This window comes from Pongo pygmaeus, chromosome 13, assembly GCF_028885625.2.
Source record: "Pongo pygmaeus isolate AG05252 chromosome 13, NHGRI_mPonPyg2-v2.0_pri, whole genome shotgun sequence".
NCBI lineage: Eukaryota > Metazoa > Chordata > Mammalia > Primates > Hominidae > Pongo > Pongo pygmaeus.
In genome coordinates, this window is record NC_072386.2 from 97,145,577 (window position 1) to 97,155,111 (window position 9,535).

General features: G+C 36.0%; 1 pseudogene; it reads left to right on the forward strand.

Moving 5' to 3' along the window:
- The first annotated feature begins 5,756 nt into the window (after positions 1–5,756).
- Positions 5,757–9,049, forward strand: LOC129043532 (E3 ubiquitin-protein ligase COP1-like; annotated as a pseudogene).
- Positions 9,050–9,535: the final 486 nt, after the last annotated feature.

Sequence of the window (9,535 nt, forward strand, 5' to 3'; positions counted from 1 at the left end):
CGTTCCTATAGAAAACTTCATGCAGAGGATCTCAGGCAGGCTTCTTGGATCAACTTGACATAAAATTAGGGTGTCGTTTCCATTCAGTCCATATGTAACAAATTTTCTTTCCATGTTGATATTCAATAACTGACCTGATTTGTATGACCTCCCTGTTGTCAATTACACATTGCTTCTGTGTGAGAACTTCATGTCCACTAGCTTCCATTACTGTTTACTGGACAGAAAAATGAAATCCAGGAGTCTCACCACCAACATAAACTGAAATAAAACCAATAACTACAACATTGTAGAAATGGCTCTACATACCTTATCATATTTAACTCTCATAAATGTTTCAAGAGGTAGGAATTTTTAACCCTACCTATGAAGAAGAAAACTGAGGGCCAGGGAATTTAGGTAATTTATATCAGGTCACAGTGCTACTAAATGGTAAGGCCCAGATTAGACTCCATTCCCTCAGCTCTTCTCATTAAGATACATGCATATGTCATGTTATTAAGCCACATGACTTCCATCTAAAAGATGTGTACCCATCCAATTTCAAATGAGAGACCTTTCATAGTCATTAAAACACCAAAAATGGAGGATTTGTTTTTTCTGTGGCAGTCACAGATTTTCTTCCTTTTCTATCTTCCTCATGATCTTTTTTATCTATGTATGACTATCTAGCCATACATGTATCTATTCATTCAACATTCAATGAGCACCCACTATTAACCAGACATTGTAGCAAGCAATTGGAGTGAACCCGAAAAGATAAATATGGGTTTCTGTGTCCCCAAGGCAAGCTCATTGATATCTAATGATTAGAACTCATTATCAGGTATAGTTAATTTTATCTGAGTAATTTCCTATTAAAATTGCTATGAATATGTGAATATTAATAGCCAACATTTATTAAGGCCTTACTTATCTTCTAGGCACTGTTCTAAGAGTTTTACATGTAACTCATTTAATACTCACTGTAACTCCATACATTTGGTGATTTTTATTAATCCCACTTTAAAAATAAGGAAACTGAAGTACAGAGAAATGTGATACCCAAGGTCAGACAGCTAAGAAATGGCAAAGCTAGGATTAAAGCCCAGGCTGTCTGAACACAGAATGCTTGACCAATTATTTTATACAGTCTCTCCATTTAATATATTGGGCACTGACTCTGGGGTCACCAGGATGAAAAAGGCATCATTCTTATCCTCAAGGAGTTAATGAAAAAAGCAGGCAAATAAACACCTAGAACAATACAGAGTAATTGTAAGTGGGATGTAAGAGTAAAGGTAAGTGGGATGATAGGACGGGTGTGCAGGGAGGTGCAGGCACACAGAGAAGAGGTCCTGACAGCGTTTGCAATAATCCATCTACTATCCTCATGTGGACATAGCCCAGACTCTTCTCCTATGTCCAGGATTCATTCAGTGCTCAGAGATCTTGGTAAAGGAGAAAGATGGGAGAGGGAGAGACAAGAGGAACGATCAAGGAAAAGAGGGAGAAAAATCTTGAGAAAGGAGGCACATAAAAACGTTGCTTGCCCAACCATAGTGTTTTGTCTTTGTGAGGCATTCCTATCCCTCAGAAATGCATACATGCTTAGAAGAAAATGAGTAACTCTGGTCCTAATTGTTTCCCTACTCTTCTCCATGGTAGCACAAGAAACAGAAACGTTCTCCCCGCTTCGTGCCCCTCAGTTATACTGAGAGGTAATATGATGAAAATTAGGGATCCTAGGAAAGAAAATGGGCAAGTCCCTGCTACTCCAATATGTGGATGCACTCCCGATAAATCATGTAAATTATTTGCTCAGCCTTTTACATTGAATTTTCAGGTTGTCTTTAGTTTTCTGCAATTATAAAAGATGCTAGATTGGATATTTTTATACTTGCATTTTTGTACACCTTTTGACCATTTCCTAGAAAAGATCACAGAATGGAATTACAAATTCAAAGGGTATATTCTTTTTTTAAACTCTTAATCCATATGGCAAAAACACTTCCCAAAAAGTAGTGACAAATTATATCCCACGGAGTATATTTGGGAATGCTTATCCAATCACACTTTCCCCAGCATTACTATACTTTTAAAATCTTTATTTTATTATGAAAAAAATGTAAGTTTTTCATTTAACTTTCATTTTTGGATTGCCAGTGAGGTTAAACATAGTTTATAAGTTTATTAATCAACAGTATTAATTAAAATGATGCATATAAACCTAGTAGATGCTCAATAAAGCAAGATTATTTTTTAATAATGAGTTCGAACATGATTTCACAGTTTCTGGCTATGTACATTTCTTCTTCGAGTTTTAAATTTATTTATTTTTCTCATTTCCCTATTTGAAGTTTAGTGGTTTCTCTCAGTGAGCTTTTTATATATTAGGTATATCGATCCTTTGTTTTGAAGAAATGTCCAGGTTTTGAAGGATTATTGTCACTTATGGAACAATGCTATATAAAGGCATTATGCTTTACAAAGATGACACTTTTTATTTGTCTCACTGATAAGGAAACAGAGGCTTAAAATATGTATGTGTTTCCTCTTTTTTAGGTAAAACTTTTTATACAGTCAAATGCGTAAATCTTACAGGTACCATTTCATGAATTCTGACAAATGTATGCACCTGTGTCACACAAGTTTTTATTAAAATGTAGAATACTGTATCACTCTGAAAAATTCTTTTGCATGCTTTTCTAATCAATGTTGCCTTTGCCCTATCCCATCCTTGAGAGGAAACCATTGTCCTGGTTTAGAACTTCATATAAATGGAATCATATAACATGTATTCTTTTTTTATTCTGGTTTTTTGCACCCAGCATCATGCCTTGGAGATTTATTCATGCTGTTGTATCTGTCAATGGTATGGGATATTAAAAGTAATGGCAAAAACTGAAATTACTTTTGCACCAAACCTATGCAATGACATGAGTGGTTGTGGCAGAGTAGTATTCCATTGTATGAATATACCAATTTGTTCATCCATTCACCTGTTGATGGATATCTGAGCTACTTCCAATTTTTTACTATAACAAATAAAGCTGACATAACATTCTTGTACAAGTATTTTGTGAATAAATGTTTTATTTCCTCTTGGACTTTATACATAGGATGGAATTGTTGAGTCATAGGGTATGTGCATGTGTAGTTTAATAAATAAGTGCCAGATCTTTTTCCAAAGTTGTACTCATTTTCCCTCTTTTAACAACACAGGAAAATGTGCAAATATTATTAAATTATTTTTAAAAGCAGTATAAGAAACCACATGTATAGTATAAGCTTGTTAACCTTATTATGTACTCTCTCTCTCTCTCTATATATATATATATGCAAAAGGCTAGACAAATCTTTTCAAGTGTTAATAGAAATAGTCTCTGAATACTAGGTTACAAATAATTCTCACTTTTTTTCTTGCATTTTTCTAACTTGCAGCATCATGTATTACTTTAAGACAATACAAATTTGTTTTTCTAACTACAGGAAAAAGAAATGTCAGTAGAATACGGGATCAAAATACTCTCTTCTATCCAAAAAGGCCAAAAGATGCAAAGGATTAATCATGAACCCAGTTGCCCAGAGGTGGAAAAAAAAAATCTGCTGTGGTAGACTGAAGAAGCAAGAAGTTATATGGTAAGGTTCATTCATAATTCACAAAACTGTTCATTGTGCAGGTCTTTTCTTGAATGCTTGAATTTGTGGTTAGGTAGAAGGACTTCTCTTCCCCTGCCTTTATTTATTCTCTGTGTTTATGTTGTGTTCCAGAGCTTTCTGCCTAGACAATAAGTCCTGTGTCTTGTTATTCTGAGGCAAGAACATAATAGATGCTCACTGTGTTTGTGGAAATAATGGACACTTCGTGGAAAGTGCATTTGACATGGTGGCCGTGTCTAAAACATAGTCATATCATTAATATCAATAAGGTAGAAATTAAAGATACAATGGAATGTTCTGCACAACATGAAAAATACCCAGTTACACATTGCATTGGAATGCAACTCCCCACTGCAGGCACAAGGAGGCTACTTAAACTTGAGAAACTACTTGGAAGCCATTCTCAGTGTGATTATTCTTTATCTTCAAACAGAAACTCAGATTACAAGGAGTAACTCTTCCCTCAAGGAACAGTATCAAAAAATTTTAAGTAGACCATATGGCATTTGTCAAATGAGAGGGGGAAGAAAATCTCCCACTTCTGAGGGATATTTATTTTACCTGTCAGGTCTTTAAAGGAGAGATTATATATAATATCTCTTTTAATCTTCACACGCAAAAAGGTGTTCAATCTGCCTACCTGTCTCTGTGGAAGTGTGAACCTAGGCAATAAAATTACTTTTCTCCCACAGCATAGCATAGCATAGTTAGATACTTTTTATGAAGCTACTCTAAAGCAGGATGTTGAGAACCATGTGCAGGGATTTCAAAGTTTACTTCTTCTTCTAACTGGAATGCTGTAAAATCAGAAACTTGTTAAACAGAAATAATATGGTAAAAAGAAGGCAGATTCTGGAGCCAGAATCCTGCTTTGCTTCTTACTAACAATATGTCCTAGTACAAATCACTTAGCCTCTCTGTGATTTAGCTTCTTCATCAGTAAAATATTATCAAAATTGTAATTACTTCATATAGTTTCTGTGAAGACTGAGGGAGTAAAACTTTGTAAATGAGTGAATTCTTGCTTAACACCATGCCCAGCACATAGTACTTTTAACCAAAGTAAGTTATTATTATTATATTTCTTTAGTACATGTCATTCAGATGTTCAGAGAAGTATGATTCATTCAGAATGATTAAGGAAAAATCTGCTTGAATGAAAAATGTAGATTATAAAATCTTTTTTTTTAAAATCCATTATGTTACTTTCAAAAAGATACAGATATTTAAACTAAAGTAACTAAAAAGTATTAATGCTGAAAGTTTCATAAGGGGCATACTTCAAAAAATGGGTAAGTTAACAGTTTGCTTATAAATGAACACGTCCTTTGAAAAGTGTCTTCTATTAAGTAGGGTAAGTATTCCATCACATCACACTATTTGCTTGGCTCCAGAACAATCATTTCCTCTGCAGAAAGCAATTTCATAAAGTAAAAAAGCATCTTTAGGATAATTGATGCTAATCTCCCTCTTAATCAGGAAACCCTCACACCACCCAGGACTTGGTGTCACATGGATTCAGTGAAGAAAACTTACACTTACATTTCAGTCCAGTCCATCTTTAGAAAGTGCTTCCTTAGATTAGGCTGAACTCTTCTTAAAATGTCCACTCTCTGTCACTGTTTTGTGGAGTTCCACTGAATGAATCATTCCTCTTTGTTTTGATAACTGTTCAAGAATTTGAAGACAGCTGTTGTATGCTTCCCTGAAATCTTCTCCAAGTGTAACAGCCTCATTTTTTTTTACTATTTTTCATTGGCATGACTTTAGATGCATGATCTACCTTGGTCCTTTCCTTCTGGACTCTCTCCTGTTTGACCTTTTTCCTCCTATATTGGGGTTACCAGAACTGAACATGAAACTCTGGGCATATTCTGATTAAAGCCTTGCTTGTTCTGGACCCAAGATTGATCTTGATGTTTTGGTAGTCATATGACTATCTTGACTTATACCAAGGTTAGCAGTACCACCCCCTCTTTTTTGTAGGGGTAAGGGGTATGTATTAGGGTTCTCCAGAGAAACAAAATCAATAGGGTGTGTATGTGTGTGTGTGTGTGTGTACAGAAAGAAAGATTGAGAGGCATAGTAATTTACAGGAATTGGCTTACACAACTATGGAGGTTGAGAAGTCTGGACCGGGAATTGCTGATTGCACAGTTCCATCTGGGTCTGAAGGCTTGAAAAGCAAGAAAACTGAGTGCAAGTCCCATCCGAGTCTCCGTCAGAAAACTAGGAGAGCCATTGGTGTAAGTCCCAATATAAGTCTGAGTCTGCAGGCAGAAGAAGAATGATGCCCCAACTTAAAGACAGCCAGGCAAAGAGATTTTTTTTTTTTTTTTTTTTTTTTTGAGATAGTGTCTCTCTCTGTCGCCTAGGCTGGAGTGCAGTGGCGCGATCTCTGCTCACTGCAAGCTCCGCCTCCCGGGTTCACGTCGTTCTCCTGCCTCAGCCTCTGGAGTAGCTGGAACTACAGGCGCCGGCCATCACTCCCGGCTAACTTTTTGTATTTTTAGTACAGACGGGGTTTCATGGTGTTAGCCAGGATGGTCTCGATCTCCTGACCTCGTGATCCACCCGCCTCAGCCTCCCAAAGTGCTAGGATTACAGGCGTGAGCCACCATGCCCGACCTTTTTTTTTTTTTTTTTTTTTAACTCAGCCTTTTATTTTATTCAGGCTTCCAACAAACCAGATAAGGTCCTCCCACATTGAGAAGAGCAAAAATCTGCTTTACATAGTTTACCAATTCAAATATTAATCTCATCTAGAAAAACCCAGAAATGTTTAACCAAATATGTGGTCACTCCATGGCCCACTCAAGTTGACACAAAATTAACCATCACAGGGTGCTGTGTGCTGTGTCAGCTATATCTTTCCTACATTCTACCTTAAATATTTTTACTGATCTATTACTGTTACAAGTATATTCATGTACTGTTACATGCATATGCATTTTACATCTACCTCTATTAGATTTTTTAAAATATTTTCCCCAGAGATTCATGTTTTGGGGATCTCAGATACTAGTTCCCTTATCATCATATTGGGTAGCATTGTGGAATTTCCAAGTATAATATGGCTCAATGAGTCTTCTTCTAATACAAAATATGAAACTGGGAACTACCAAGAAGACTATCATATAGAAAGAATGCTTGGTTTCCATCCATCCATTAATCAGTTGTTACTGAGGTGGTCATTCATTAGTTATTATCTATCTAATTGTAGCACCAGTTGCCATCATATTCATAAGGTCTTAAAGATCTGGAATAAAATTTTGTCATACATTCTTCTATTTGTAAGATTTTATAATCTTTAGTCAAGTACAGACACATTGGAAACACTGAAATGTGACTATACTATGTCTTTAGCATTTCCCTTGTTGACTAGTTTTGCAACGTTACTGAAAAAGAAGTTAGTCTGGCATGACCAGTTCTCAGTGGACCCACTCTAGCCTCTAAGATTCATAATCTATTTCTTTAATGATATTTTTGAGATTTTTGCCTAGGAACAAACTTTTAAGCCTATAATTAGTAGAATTTGCCCTCTTTCCTATAAATATCTATGTAATGCCTAATCAAGTCATAAGTGGATTAATTCATCATTTGTCTTCCCAAAGTTAAATCATACAGTTTATTAAAGCTTCATTATTGATCAAAGAATATTACTTCTTCATGTCTTTGGGTGAATTAATTTATCTGCCCATGATTTTAGATTTGAGATTTCTTGGATATTAACTCAACCATGTAATGTATTTGTTATCACTACCAGATTGGAAAAAAAAATGGGGAGGGAAAATTAAAATGCCTCTTTTACCTAAAGGCAAAGGACTGAAGGAAAGAGTCTTGATTTTCTTTTTGTATAAGGTCTGTATAGCTCAGGAGTCTTCATTAAAACACTTGTGTGGGACCATTTTAAGTCTTCCCTACTCTGTAATCCCACCATGATAGACTTAAACCTCACCAATATTCACATGTGTAAATCTGATTTTTCAGGATAGTAAGATTTGAAAGATATGCTGCATCAACAAATTAGAAAACTGGATTTCACAAACACACAAAATTGCTTTCATCAGGAGGTTTCTAAAACTGTTAGAAACCAAAAATGCAGAACAAGAAGGAGCTTCAAAATATGACTGTAACCACAAGTTTATGTGCAGAAACAACTTGCCCTTTGGGACCCTTTGGCCATGTCTCTTGACTACAATTCTCTTCCTGTTTTGGGACTGATTTCAAGACTCCCTATTCTTCCTGTTCTTGCTTGGTTAAACGTTCTCATCACCCTGGTCTATTTCCTTGATTTCCTAGTTGATTATTTTCTGGCTCATGATGCAGACTTCCCTAAATTGGATTCTGGTCAAATTAACTTTTCTCCTCCAAACTTTGGTAGTGATCTTCCACTAGGAAGAAAAACATTTCCTCTCCTGGCTCAGAACAATCAATAATGCTCCCTCCCAGAAAATGAATGTCAATGGCTGTCCTACTCTCCCTGCTGATGGCTCTCATACTTATTAGTCCATCTCACATTTTAAGCCTTTATTCTACAAACGAATTGGCAAAAACCAAGTCACTTTACATAAAAATGAGAATTACAGTAAAATTCAGCTTCTCTAATCTCAGCCCATTCAATCCATCTAGATGCACTACAATAGGACTAACTGTGTGATGATTTAGAAGAACCAAGTTTTGTTTCTCTTTTTGTTTTTATTGTCCTTTGCCCTTAGTGAAGCTGTAGTATAGTAATCTAGACAGCTCAATGGCAAGCACTGAGGCAAAGGCTAATTTGTGCTGTGTTAAATTCAGCCCCTCTTCCAGATACTGTTTGGCTTTCGACTGTGCATATCACTGTGTCGACTACTATGGTCTTCATAACACTAAATAGCCAATCACGGTATTCAAAAGACACCAAAAAGTAGTCTCTTATGCAAAGTTTGTGAGTGGTGAGGAGATGGTCTCTGCCTCAACAGTCAGTCAGCTAAAACTGTGGAATGTAGGGAAATCATACTCCCTCCCTATGTTCCTTCAAGGGTCATATCAATGAAAAAAACTTTGTAGATCTGGCTTCCAATGGAGATTATATAGCTTGTGGAAGTGAGAATAACTCTCTCTACCTGTACTATAAAGGACTTTCTAAGACCTTGCTAACTTTTAAGTTTGATACAGTCAAAAGTGTTCTGGACAAAGACCAAAAAGGAGATGATACAAATGAATACGTTAGTGCTGTGTGCTGGAGGGCACTACCAGATGGAGATTCCAATGTGCTGATTGCTGCTATCAGGGTACAATTAAGGTGCTAGAATTGGTATGAAGGGTTAACTCAAGTCAAATTGTACTTGATCCTGCTGAAATACATCTGCAGCTGACAATGAGAGAAGAAACAGAAAATGTCATGTAATGTCTCTCCCTAAAGTCATCAGGGTTTTGGGTTTGTTTTGAATATTTTTTCTTTTTCTTTTTTCCCTCCTTTATGACCTTTGGGACCTTGGAAATACCCAGCCAACTCTCCATCATCAATGTAACTCCATGGACATTGCTGCTCGTGGTGGTGTGGTCATCTAATTTTTGTGGTAGAGAAACAAATTATTTTGAATAAAATTAAATAACAACAAAAAATAAAAGTTCATTGAGAAAAAAAAAAAAAAGAAAAGCCATGTTAACTAAAGATCAGATCTCTGGAATTAAACCTAGTTGTACTCTCTGAGTCCATGACAAACCATGTCTTCTCTTCAAGCCTCAGTTTTTCAATCTGTCTAAAAGTATGGTTTGACCAGAAGGTTCTCAAGGTCCCCATTAACTTTCAAGTTCTTTGGATCTATGGATCTATTTTAAAGTTGTTCATTATTGATTAATAACATTCATGTGATAGCCTGATCCAAATATTAGCAGTATAGAGATGTAA